At 34.1% G+C, this 14738-nt stretch overlaps 1 protein-coding gene across 5 annotated transcripts in view; it reads right to left on the reverse strand.

Annotated features, from left to right (window-relative positions):
• Positions 1-14738, reverse strand: part of SSBP2 (single stranded DNA binding protein 2) — a 247817-nt gene that overhangs the window by 140529 nt on the left and 92550 nt on the right. The window lies entirely within an intron of this gene.

The following is a 14738-nucleotide window of genomic DNA, read 5'->3' on the forward strand; positions in this document are numbered from 1 at the left end:
TTTGGGGTTGAGGTCTATAAGCTGCTAGTATTTTTTCTCTTACAAATTTTTTAAAAACACTAAAAATAAAATCAATACAATAGTTTAAAAATTAAATTTTCTTTATTTTGATGAAATTACACTTTAGAAAATCTATGATACAAAAGATGAGATTTTTTCCATTTTAATCATTTTTAAAAATTAGCTAGTTCAACATTTATTCTCATAAACTCAAAAAAACAATATTTTTTTCTGAAAACAGTATTGAACCTAATGTATGTGTACTCAATTTTTACATTAGACTTCTATTACACAACATAATTTCTTTCTAACTTGCATTTCTCATATATAGAAGATATATAAGTGATAATTAAATATGAAGAAAAATTTATAGTGATTATTGAAATTTGATAGTAAACACATGTGATCAGATAAATTGCTCTTTAAACACATAGATATTTTAAAACATAAATAACAAAGGAACTATTCGTACAACTAACTGCATCAGACACAAATAGGTGTCACCCACAGATACATTTCTCCTTCATTTTAAACAGCGGACATACTGATAGTATTTGCCATCTAAAATGTGGCTTCACATCATTGCCCAACTAGTTTTAAAATACATTAGATTACTGGTTATTGGTATATACACTATTATTAAAAAAGAATTTATTGGGTTTTTAAAAAAACATGGCTTTTTTGTTCATATTACTTAGCAAATACTAATGTCATTGACAAATTTCCACATAGTTATTTTTAAGCTATATCAAATCCATCTTCATCAAATGCAGTAAATGCCAAACATAATATTTGCTATTCTTGAATTTGTAATATAATAACTACATTATAGCACTCTCTCTACTCAAAAGCTGGCTGGAACCCGATGAATTATAGTCAGTCATTACACCACTGACATGGGTATCTAATAAACTTGAAGGCTGTTTCTGTACCCTGTAGAAAAGACAGTAAACCAGCCAATTACTGAGTATTCATTAATAGGTAAGTGGTTTTAGATCGGTTATATATTCAAATATTTGGCCTAACAATTTTAACGTTTTATTCATATGGTTACCAAGAGTTTTGTTGTATTAGTGGACAATGATTATTTAGCAATATTTCTAATAGTTTTTGCAACATATCTTATTTTTGAAAGAGAGAATAACTCAATTCTCACATTAAGACAAATATGTATACATTTATACATTTATTTATAATTTATACATTCTAATGTGCTAAGCAGTTTTGGCCTAGGCATAAGGCACTCATAAAATATTTTCCACCTGTTACTACAAAAATAGAACTTTTTTGTATATAGCTTTGCTATCCTGGATTTGACAACCCTTTAAACTTCTATTCAAACCTCAGAGAATATTGCAAAGAGACAAAATACAGAAGACTGATTCTTATAAAAGTTGTTCCCCAAATAGGTGAGTGTGTAGTAATGAACAGGAAACGAAGGCCAACAAGAAACCTATATGATCTGAAGGAGCAGGAAACCCAAAACCAGCACATACATAAATGTTACAAGCATACACTATAAAATAAGAGAACTACAATGTTTACCAGCAGAAGGGCCTTCTGATATGAACAGTCAGTGAGGTGGCAGAACAGATAAGAGCAAACAGAGGAACACACCTAATATCGCTGTGCACAAATTCTATATGTAAAAATTATACGTTGAATATATATGACTGACCTGATTCATTAGACAGTTATAATTTTTAAATAATGGCCATAAATACTTTCATATAGCTTTTTCACACACATTACCTTACTTAATCTTCAAAACAAACCTGTGAGTTAAGTGTTATAAGATAAAGAAACAAAAGAGAAATATATGATACTTATACCTCATATAAACTATTAAATAAGAAAAGTAGGTCTTTTTAGAAATAGTTCTAGAATCCACAAAACAGAAAATAAATATAAGAATAAGGCATCTGTGTCTCAATAGCACCAGTGCAAAAAAAAATGATTGGGTTCACATTTGCTTCAAGGTCATAATACAGAATTCTCTCTTCCCTCCAACACAACCCATCTTCCGCCTTCCCTTAGTATTTTGTTTCCCTGACATTATCCTTTGTCCTTTTTTCTCTCCTGTCCTTACAATACCCAGCTTTAATTTAATTTAATTCCCATCTCTTCCTCAAAGGCTTCCCCAGTAAATCAAATATACTCTAATTTCTTTCTTCTCCCTGTACTGCATATAAGAAATCCTAAATCTAAATTTTACTCTAAAATTTCATTTGCAAATTAGTTTTCTGAAACTTGAATGGAGTTTTAAGTAAGAAAACTTGTTATAAAATTTCTAGGTGCCTCACAAAAGCCTTTACACTCATAATAATAGAAAGAGTATTTGAGATAAAAGATTTTAAAAATTATTAAATAATATTATAATAACTTATAACAAGTGCTGGTGTTTAATTAGCAGAACATGTGGAAACATACCACAGTTCTGAATGGATTGCAAATGGAGTTTTGGATGCTTTCCAGAAGGACCTTCTAAATCTAACTGCAGTATGCAAAAAGGATCTCACATTGCAGGCCTGAGGTTGCTGTCCTCAGAAAGGCCAGCATACAGGGCTGGTCTTTGGCTGTCTTCTGTGAACTTTGATTTCTGGAATGTTCTCACCATTCCCAAAATAATAGCTCACTGTGCCTAAACTGTCTGTACAACCAAAATGGTTTATACTGAACACCTGCCTTTCTTCTAGGAGGCTGTCAGTTTGGTACATACTAGGTAAACTACCTGAGCAGCTCCCAGTAAAAACCTTAGGCACTGAGTCTCACAGGAGTTTCCCTGGTAAAATGGTTCACATTTGTTATCATAAGTCCTTGAGGAGGAATTTAATGCATCCTGTATGACAACGCGGTGGAGATTCTTGGAGGCTTGCTTCTGGTTTCCTCCAGCCACTCCCCAACCCCAGCCTTCTCCTCTTTTCCTCCTGACTTCTGCTTCCTTTTTCTTTTTTCTTCATAAGCTTTTGCTATAAATTATAGCATGAACAGACTACATGCTGACTTCTGTGACAAAACACTAAAGTTTTAGGTGGTCTTAGAGACCCCTGACATAGGCTCTTATCTATTTTGTCTTGTTCCCATTAAATGAATAAATATTTAATCCTTACAATTTTTTTTCATCTTCACCTGAGGACAATTTTTTCATTGCTTTTAGAGAGAGAATAAGGGAAAGAGAGAGAGAGATAAACATCGGTATGAGAAACATGGATTGGTTGCCTTCTCATACATGCTGACCTGGGGTCAATCCCACAACCTGAATATGTGCCCTAACTGGAATCGAACCTGCAACCTTTTGGTCCACAGGACAATGTCCAAACAACTCAGAGACTCCATCCAGAGCTGAATTTTAAGCCTTACTATAAGAGAACCAGTAACGGTATTCTGATTCTTGCCCTGGCAGGCTCCTCAGGTGGTTGGAGCTTCATCTTATACACCAAAAGGTTGCATGTTCGATTCCAGGTCAGGACACATACCTAGGTTGAGGGTACGATCCCAGGTTGGGGTGAGTACAGGAAGCAAACAATCCATATTTTTCTTCCACATTGATGTTTCTGTCTCTCTCTCAAAAAAATCAATAATCATATCCTTGGGTGAGGATTTAAAAAGAAAGAGACTTTATTAATTGATTATAAGATGTATACCAACTTCAGAAATATTTAAACATATATGTATTTTTACAAAATGTTTCCTAGAATTTATGAAATATTGTGCTCATTGATTCAACAGGAAGGAGGCTATTATAAAATCTTCAGCATTTCTTCAACCGGTTAAGAGTATAAATGTTGTGATGTCTTCACTTGTTTTTGCCGGGTGTTTACACACACACACAGAACCCACAAGATTTTTCTTAGTAAATCATTTGGCACAATTTTTCTCACTTGACCTGAGAAAAATTCTTAAACCTGAATACATTTTAATAGAATTTAAATTTGTAAAAGAAGGCTGAAGTTGATTCTGAGAGAACCTGGGAAACTAATCCAAGCAGGTAAGTCCCTGAGCTAGGGCACCAATCATCTTTACTCTGGGAACGAGCACCTCTCAGGCCGGACAGAGGAACCAGCAGGTGATCCAACTGGGTGCCCAACTTTGACAGGAAAATATAGGAGCTGGCTAAGGGCAACTGAAGACAGTAATAAAAGGCAGAAAACTTCCCTTAGTAACATGTCTAAATTAAGCCTCATTGGCATTGAGGAAACAAATATTCATCAAGAACAAAGCAGCCTAGTTTCTCTCAAAGGTAGAATCAGCGTAAAAGTCTCAGCAAGAGAACAGGCTGATGGAAAAGCAGTAAAAGGCAGATGAGGAGAAGGAGAGCCCCTGAGAGTCCGCTAGAAAGTGCCCTCCTGATTCAACGTGTACTCCTAGAGGGACCATTCGGAAAGTGAGAGGGTCCAAGGGCACCAAGTTCCAAAGGCCTAGCGGTGGTGCCGGCTCAACCCCATCTAGATCTGAACTTGAAGAAGCTTGAGCTCTCCTCTAATTAAGACAGGAGTTAGGTGAGACTGATTCCCAAACAGGAGATTTACAATGCCCCACCTACTACAGTCTCCCCAAAATCCCACAAACAAATACATATAAAAATAAATAAATAACCAGGACTGAGGATGTGGAACTAAACCCAGGTAAGTTCCATTTCTATTTCAAACATAAAATTTTGTTGAGACTCCTAATTCTCTGCAAACTTCCCAGTGTTTGTTACCTTCTGTATGTCTCTGTAATGAATCAAATTAAATTCCTAGACATAAAGAGAAAAAATAGGCCCTATGTGAGAAAATATTGACAGAGGAAAATGTAAAGAAAAGATCAAAGGTTATATTTATTACCTAGAAAGACAAGAAGGGTCTATAGGTAGGTGGCTTCTGATGGAAGAGGTCTATATTTTTAGCATACAACAAGCTCCCACTGTTCTTTCACAGAGATATTCTAGTTAAAGCAAAAAGGAAGGAAGTTAGTCTGGTGTAAGTGGCTATGTGTTTATAAGATTTGCATAGGGAAAATATCCCCATAATTTCTAATACACATTAAATTAACCTGTACTGTTATAAACAATACAGAAGTCAATTTCTATTTCCTTTATGTTTGTGTTTTTGTCCATAATAAAATCATAATATGACTTCAGCTTGGAGATATTTTCACTTTTGATATCCATCTTAGGGCTGATAGAGGAAGGATAATGATGAGGAAGAGGGATAAGGTGAGGTGACAAGTAGGAAAAAGCAATTATCAAAGGAAAGCAAGAAGGAATACTGAGAGGGCCCCGTAAGAGTAGTCAGTGTTGCTGTGGAAGTGGGGGTGCTTTGTTTAGGAAAAGCTTGCCTGACCCTGTGCTCTCTGTCATCACGCATTCATAGAGTACCAATGAAGTATAAACCACGAGATTATCACATTGAACATGATACCTTTTTGCAGTCTTTACATGTACCTACATTATTAAGGTTTGAGTTTTTTTTACACTGCTCTTTATCTTACAGGCAATTCAACAGATGTTTGCTACAACAAAATTGAAATGAAGAAAGAGGGCTAATATATTCAGATTCTCTTACCTATTAATCTAAATCTCAAAAACTTCTGGAAGAAGTCATGGATCATTTAAATCCAGTTAGTTTTCTTCTTAATTTGAAACTACTCCCCCTGCCCCATACAATACATGACTGATTTCTGAAATGAAATTGTGGCCTATAAAAAATCATCCAGGCATTGACATAGTTTGAGCCTCAAGTCTTGTTCCAAAAACCATAAACAGCTTTTGAATACCTTAAGAACTCAAGATAGTACATTAACATTAAACACATTTTACTAGTTGCCCTAGGATACAGAGTTCGTGTTGGAAGCATCCTAAAATAGTGAAGAGATTCAGTAAATTCACTGGCTCAGAGAACACAGCAGCCATGCTCTCTAAGTCAGTCCGGCTGTGTGATAAGCCTTCACACCTCTCTTTGTGTTGTGTTCCTCCCGTCTTGATGCTAGCCCCTTCCTATCATCCCTAAATGTGAGCATTTCCCCCAAATTTGTACCCCCAGGCCTAAATTCTTATTTCACCTTTATTGCTACTAGTATAGCTGAACCTACTTTCTCTATGTTCTTCCTTCCAAATTTCAGGTTTCTGCTATGATATCACGAGTCTCAGCTCATCAGTCATGTTAACTACAAAGGACTTTAAATTATGCTCTCTTCCTCAATCCCTACAACTAGAAAATCTCCTCATTTGTATTCTTCACTTTCATTCTTCATTTTCGATTTCCTTTGCCACCACCCTACTTCAAGGGCTTCTTAGCTCACACCAAGGCTGTCAGAGAGCCTCCCTTCCTCAGTCCCTCAGAATAATCATCCTCAAATATAACTTACTGTTTTTCACATGCTCAATAATGACTCTCCATTGAAGACAGAACAAAAGTTGTACCCGGTATTAACACGGAAGTCCAACCTTTTGGCATCTCTGGGCCACACTGGGAGAAGAGTTGTCTTGGGCCACACATTAAATATATTGTGACAAGTAATCACAAATAAATCTCATAATGTTTTGTGTAAACTTATGATTTGGGGTTGGGCCACATTCATTGCCATCCTGAGCCACAGGCTGGACACTTCTGGAAAGTGGCGAATGAAAATTTGGCAAACCTGAGTTTTTATATCTAAATCTCACTTGAGCTTTAAATAATAGCATACCCTTTACTTCTCTGGGTACCAAGTTCCTTATCTATTAACATAAGTACTTTGGACCAAGTAAGCAATCTGAAAACTTTTTTATTTAAAGTTTTTAGGTTATTTTAGATCCTGATGCTGTAAATACACAAACAAATTTAAAGCAGTTGCTTATTCAAGAGTTTTGCGAAGAACCCTTACAAGACAGTTCTTGAACTCTGAGGGAGTAGAGGGGAGGCAGATGCAAAAGTAACTGTTGTAATGGTGTTGCAACACAATGAAGACTTGAACTACAGCATTTGCAGTGGGATTAGAGAAGAGGAGTAGGAAATGTTCAGGAAATGGAATTAATTGGTTTTGATGACCACCTGGAGATAAAAGAGAAGAGCAATAAAGGGAATAAAAAGAAGATTCATTTATGGCATTAGTAACTAACTAAATAAATAGTCCATTTAATTAAAAGGAGAAAGTAGAAGAAACAGGGAAAGGGTACGAACTGAGATGCTTTATTTAAAGCAGGAGGAAATCGGAGCTTTCCTGGCAGGGTGTTCTCTCCCTCCTCACTACTGGGCACCATCCATGACCCTTCCTCTACTGTACCCCGAGAGTCAGAAACACTGAACATAAAACCATTGAAAGGATAATTTCATAGTTTCCTCAGTGTTAAAATTCTACCATTTGTTAGCTAAGTATTGAGGCAGTGTTAGATTTTTCTAATCTGGTCAAAAAGCTCTGCTTACTATTCCTTAAATAACCTTTCATTGTTCTTTGATATACCTTCCCCCAAGTATCTCTTCTTTTCCAAATCCTAATCATCATTCAAAGGATGGTAAACACTCACAGTGCCTAAACTCATACAGTATAGCAGTTATGATCTATATTACATTCACAGCAATTAACACAAGATATACAGCTCACATAACTCTCTAAACAGATGATAAACCCCTAGAGGGAGAAATATTTATTAACCTTGGCTCCTCCCATATCCTCAATCAAAGTAACTTGTACATAAATGGGTTCTCAGAAAAGAATTAATAAAGAAATGATAGAATGATCCTAATTATGTCTACTAAAATCACTTCCCTTGTGAAATCTTGCATAGAATTATATTTGTTAGTAGTTGTACCCTTTTCCTCTTTAAAAATTGAGATATTTTAATACAATATATCACATACACTTTAAAGTTAATTTGGAATTTGATAAGAAAAAGCTTAAATCCACCTTTTAAATATCTGTAACTTCTTTTTGAAGAGATTGAGGCTTTCCTCCTAGAGATTTCAGGGACTCAGAAGTTAGCATCTGAGCTTTCGGAACTGATACCCTCTCTCTGCTGTGGGTGGCTGCAAATAATTCCTTTATTGTAGGAATAGTTATTTATACATTTAAGACCAAAAGATAGGGGGAAATATTAGGCCAACTAATGTGAAAAAATAAATTTAACACTCAAAATAAATGCAATCAAATTTACAGTCATTTCACAAAGTCTGGAAACAGATAACCCATTCTTACTTATTAGTACAAAAGAGTGCCACATCATTCTAGCCCTATCTATTATTTGTAGGATAAATAACTGTTACTTAAACTCTTAATCTATATGCTGTCAATACAGGGGGAAATAGAACAACTGTAATGTCATAATCAATAAAATATATTTTAAAAATAAAATAAAATAAAATAAACAGGCCTGAACCCCTAACTTCAGTACCAGTGTTCACCAAAACCAAAACAAAAATACAACAATAATTTAAAATCGTGGATTGAGGTAAGTGAAATATAAGCGTTACCAATATTTTTAGTTTATTTACTTCAAATGAAAGGGAAAGGGAATAAAAACAAGACAGAGACTTTCATTTTTTTAAGCTGTCCAAAATACAATAATTTTAAATAAAGTTGTATATACATAAAAAGTAAACAAAGTGACTATAGAAATATGACTACAAATCTAAGACATTTTTCTTTTAAAAAATCTCAATAACTTACTTTATGACTTGTAAATTATGAATATCATACCTCTAACAGTAAGTTAGAAATACATGTTATTTTTGAAAGAGTGTCATATTTGTTTTCTTTAATGTCATGGGCAACATAATCATAGGCAGTGCAACATCAACATCAAACATAGTAAGAATAAAGGTCTTTCCATATTCATCTTTTCACATTGACCAGAAATTAGATTTTAATAAAAATGAATACACCAGCCTGGCTAAGTTTGTTAGAGCATCATCCCAATACTCTTGCAAAGTTGCAGGTTCCATCCCCAGTCGGGGTACATATAAGAAGAAACCAATAAATGAATAAATTAAGTGGAACAACAAATCGATGTTTCCTTCTTTCTCACTCTCTCATCAATCAATAAATTTTTTAAATTAAAATAAAAATTTCATACATAATTAGGGGCAAAGGGGCTTAAGATGACATTACTTTAAAATACTTATTTTGAAACAATATATTTTTCACAATGAAACAAACTGTTAAAGTCACCCCTGTTCTGTTTTTTATCTCTTTTCTGTATTAGTTTCTTTCTTTATTTATTTTTTTTGGTTCTACGAAGTCTATATAATGCTGTAAATTGTGCTACAAAAGATTTTTAAGTAAAGTAGAAATCTTTCACAATGCTTTCTACTTTCCTTGATTGTCTCCCTTTGTTCATTTGTCCAGTGAATGACTGAAATAACTAACATATTGCCTTACAAGAAATCTCAGGATCAACAGAAGTAGGGAAAATAGCAGTTCGGTCAGTAGCAGTACCAGGGCGCCACTGATAGGCAATCCCAGCAAACCAGTGATGTGCTGGGAGTAGAGACACACAAACCCCACAGGTAAAGGCGTGAATATACTTCCTCAAATCAACACAGCTAGCCCCTAGACGAAAACAAAATAAACAGATAACTTACCATACGCTAGAAAGTTTATAGGGAAGTTTATAAGATTTATTTATGACAAAGGAAATTAAGCTGTACCCTACAGGAAATGAAAACAAAAGGAGTAATAATATGGCAGATAAAAATAAGGCAAAAAATTTTATTTCATGTACCCGTTGAACAATAGCCTATACATTGACTGATAAACATTAATATATACATACAAAAGTTTTTATCATCTCAATGAATTTTAATTATAACTTTACTTGTTCCTAGCCCATCAAGAACTCTACTTTACATGGACTGTTTAGGAGAATTATGGCCAAATTTGACACCATTCATTCATTCAAGCATCTACCATTGCCACTATACAACAAAATCTAAATATACACCCAAAGTTATGGGTACTTACTCTCTCCATATCTGTAAATTTTCACTGATGAAGGAATATAATACTACACTGTGTCTCTCTGCATGTATTTTACTACCTGATATTTCAAACCTCTTGAAAGAGGTCTCCTTTGCTAGATGGTAAGCCCATGAGGATAGGGAATGGTCTCTATTTTGTTCACTGCCACATCCCTGGTGCCGTGCCCTTGAGATATAAAGCCCCTGCTACTCGCTTTGATTCACTTGTTGTGTCTTTACAATTTGCTATCTTATGTTTTAAAATACAAAGTGAATAAAAGTAGTGCTAAATAACCTTTCCATAACTACATACTCAGTTATACTAAGACAAGAAGTGACAAATACTTATTAGACAATATTTTATTTAATCATTCATTTATGTAAACACCAAACTCAACTAGAACATCTCATGTCGGCACCACGCTGGGTACCGGGAATGAAAATGACAAATAAGACAAGGTCTGTTCCCTGTGGAAGACCACAAACTTAAAGAAAACACCTCATTAACAACATCTAATACCAGGGACATTAAGGAGGGACACAAAGGATGTTACAGGATCATAGCAAAGAATGCACCTAACTCTTTGCAGTAGTTTCTACAGAAGTGTTTCCTAAATAATATGACCATCTGTAAAAAAGTCTTCTTGAAGTGTGCCATTCTTCTCTTATTATTTTATTTACATAGTATCACATGTTTCTATATCACTTTAAAAAAGTAGCTCATCAAAACAAACCTATAACATAACCCTTTCTCAATGTTATAAACACTCTGGCAAGAACACAAAAATCAGGCACATTATCAACAATTATGACTCAAGCCTATCACTTTACCTGAATATCTGTAAAAAAGATTTGAAACATTTCCAATTTCCCAGATTACTGCATTCTGTTAATATTTATTGACCATCTATTATTTGGCAGACCCTAGAGAAGAACAAATCTAATTCTCTGCTCTCAAAGAGTTCATTGTCATAATGTGATTTCATTATCATTACTCTATGGCAATAATATATTTTGGCTTTATCTTTGCTTTAGGACCATTAAGGAATCTTCCATTAATACCAGATAACTAAAATTATAATCACTGTGTATGTTTTTTATTGAAATTTGGTGATATATACTGATAATTTTCCTAGACATTTTTGAAATGAAAGAATAAAAAATTGTTAGATAAAACAACTGCATGTTAAGTTGTAGCAAGAAAAAACTAGTAAACATGAATTACCTCCACACAAAAGCATTGCCTGTGATTTCAGAGTGAAATAAAAATATGCTGACAGGAAGAAAATAAAATATAGTCCAATAAACTTATCGAGTTAAAAGGTACTATATTTAATCACCTGAAATGATGGTTTACTTTTTAATGATAATGTTGTTAATAGGTAATAATAATTTTACAGCTCATATGAACTTAGTTGTCTAGGATAAAAATAGTAGGGCCAAGCTAGAAATCTCCCAGCCATGTGACGAAATAATTGTTCTACAGTAAAAACTTGTAAGGTAAATTCCTAATTATTAAATCTTCCTCCAACATTTTGGATTTTCCTCCCCTCTGGAAAATCGGCAGGTAGGCACGCTTTCTAGTGTCTGCAGTAACAGAGGAGAAACGAGCCCAGATTTGCCTGGAGGTCGTCCCTGGATTTCCCGCCATCAGTTCTGTAGGGCGACCACACGATGCCTGGAAACACGTTAGAAACCACTGCGCATATTTTTTTTGAAAGTGAATCATTTTAACTGTGTTTAAAAAACCTCATTATTTTAAAATTAAAAAGACAAATCTAGAAAACCACACAAAATAAATTTATGACACTACGAAATTTTACAAAACAAACACTTGGTTATTATAAAGTAATCACCATGGTGGTCAGGAAGCACAGAACTCAGCTGACACTCTCAGCCGCCCTTTCTTTCCACGAGCCCCATTCCACTCATAACCTCTTCCCACCTCCCATAAGCAACCATTGTCCTGACTTGCACAGTAATCATTCCCTTGTGTTTTCTATAGCTTTGCCATCCACAAGTGCATCCTTGCACACTGCTAACTGTTGATTTCTACACACGTTATTATTTTACAGTTAGCACTGCATACAGTTGCTAAATCCTATTTATTTAAAAATATAAATGCAAGAAAATCAAAGTTTTACATTAATCTTAAATGTTTTCTCTTTTTTTCATAATAAGTACCAACAAGGAGATCTGTCAAGGAAGAGGATATTAATGCTGCACCTATAACTACTTCACAGATAAAATAATAAAGTGAAAAAAATCCATTCTAAAGAAGCAATGTTCGGAAAACAAACCAAAAGAATTTTTAAAAGCCATAAGCCAAAAATGTTTCTGGGATAATAATTACCCCCCAAAAGGTGACTAAAATTATAAAATGGCTCAAAATTATATCTATTCAGTTTAAAGATATGTATGTTAATATGTGCACATATAAAAAAGTCTTTCATAGTCTGTCATGAGAAATGCTAAATATCTACGCATATAATATGCTGGTATGAACACATATGACCACCTCTAATTTAAATTTTACTTTACTAGGTATTTTATTTTCTAATTTCAGAAGAGAGATTGCAATTCAATCAAAGGTAAATTTTAACCTGTTTTAAAGTAACTTTCCTGAATGTAAAATTAATATTATCTATAATTATTTGAAAAACAGAAACAGTGTACATAGAAAAAAATTGTGCATAATCTCAGTATCAAAAGATAATCACAATTTAACATATTAGCCTGTTTAGTTATTCATTATTTACCTCACAATGCCTCTACTATTTTTTCAAAGAAAGTAGTTGATCTTTCATTATCCATTCAATCTTATAGATAAGCAGAGACTAATTTTTAAACATATAAGAATTAATACTACCAAGTGAGTATTTCTTTTTTACTTTAAAGATGCAGATAATGAAAAATATTTTTCAGGGAGCTTCCTTAAGAACTACCTTGAAATTCAGTCAGTATACATATTAATTACTATTACAGAAAGGGTTCCCAGTGGGTCCTCATATAGGAATATAACAGTCTAGAATTTTACCAAAATCATATTGTGTTCCTATTTCCCATTTTCTTCCCTGAGTCCTCATACTTCTATGTCTACACATTAAACATGAGTTATATTGATAATTTTCAGAAACTGACTATTAAGAATTCAGCAAATCCAACTCATGAAAATTAACATAAAAATGTACTACAGAAGACAAACGTATTTCTAAAAATCCAATTGTAATAAAAAATTACACTGGTCCAACTACATCTTTTCATCAACCTCCATTTAAAAATAACTTGGAGATACATTACAACTGAAAGTAAGTTGCCTTAAAGGTATAATAAAATGCTAAGAACAAATTAAATCTCTTAAAACTAGTATTTAAGATAAAACTATGAAACATCAGATAAAACACATGTTAAGATTCATAATAAATTAAAGAACAAAATGCTGACCTTTTCTACAAGTACATTTTCTTAGGCTCAAATTAGACACTAAGAGGTTGTTCATCCTTTAAAACCTACTGTACTACTTTTACTTCTGGTCAATGCTCATTCCAAAAACCTTGAAATACTGAAGTGGGTTTCTAAAGCCAGTAAGTGTGAATACTCTTTGAAACACTGAAAGTGCCTTATGAATCTAAAATGATTATAATAATGATGATAAGAGTTATGACAACATTGGTACTAAAAGAAATGCTAAGTTAATTCTGTATTCCTTGTAAGACTTCCATGGTCAACAGGAGGGTGCATCTTTCAATACAATGGGATTTGAAAGAGTACTGATGTAATTAGTTTCTTAAAATGTACACCAACAAATATTATATCTCCTTTAGAATAGAACACTGGTGGTATCTAATGCAATCTAGTTGTCAAAACTAGTTGGTATTTTAAAAAATTTTCCCGTGACTGACAGACCAAATCTAGGCATGTCTTCCTGGGTATATGAGAGAGCGGAGAGTATTCTGCGCCAGCCAGATTCCTTATACTCCTCCTGGTCAGCTCTCAGCTTTATTTTCTGCCATCAGCCAAAGATGAAAAAGGAGAATGATATTATTCAGATAAATACTGAGTCCTGGGCCCTGCCTTATCTGCCTTTCTCTACTTTTTCTTTATATGCAGTAGCATCTTTTCACGCCTCTTTTTTTTCGAGAGCTATTGTTTAGTACACAGCAAGTTTTTGAGTCCAATCCACATCTGATGAGGTAATCACAAGCAGTATCACTTAAATCAGTTTAGCAAATGCTTCAAGTATTACGCTGTCCCTGCCAGATGCTGAAGTTTTCACTTCTCTTAAATCTGCATACTTTCTTGTGCACTACTTTTGGGGTTATCATTCTTCTGGCTATTTTTACTTTTAAGTTTAAGGCTAAAGTATTTCCTTTGGAAGAACACAGTATTTTTCCCTTTTGAATCCTGGTCTTGGTTTTTAAGGCTTTCTAAAAAAATATATACAGATTGACACCTTCCTTCAACCAGCTAAACAAGTATCCCTTTCCCCTCTAGTTAAGTTCCAGGTACTCACTATCAGTTATCTCCCTCACGCTGCAGCCTAAGGCTACTTCCTCCAAACCAAGGGAACTGGATTTCCTCTGTCCCAAACTCAGTTTCTTCTTTCATGGTTAGTTCTGCAAACACAATGATTTCCCAGCCCCTTCACAACACTGTCTCCTAACACTTAACTGCTTTTTTCCCCCTATTTCCCTAAAGAAAATCTTCCTTGTTTCCTCACCTTTAATTTTTTTAAACAATTCTTCTCTCTCATACCATCAACTCTCTAAAATCTCATTTGTGGTTCTTCTAATAAAATTTTCATGTACATCACCAAGCCAAGGA

Source organism: Artibeus jamaicensis, unplaced genomic scaffold, assembly GCF_021234435.1.
Source record: "Artibeus jamaicensis isolate MK-2021 breed Jamaican fruit bat unplaced genomic scaffold, CSHL_Jam_final contig_373, whole genome shotgun sequence".
Taxonomy (NCBI): Eukaryota; Metazoa; Chordata; class Mammalia; order Chiroptera; family Phyllostomidae; genus Artibeus; species Artibeus jamaicensis.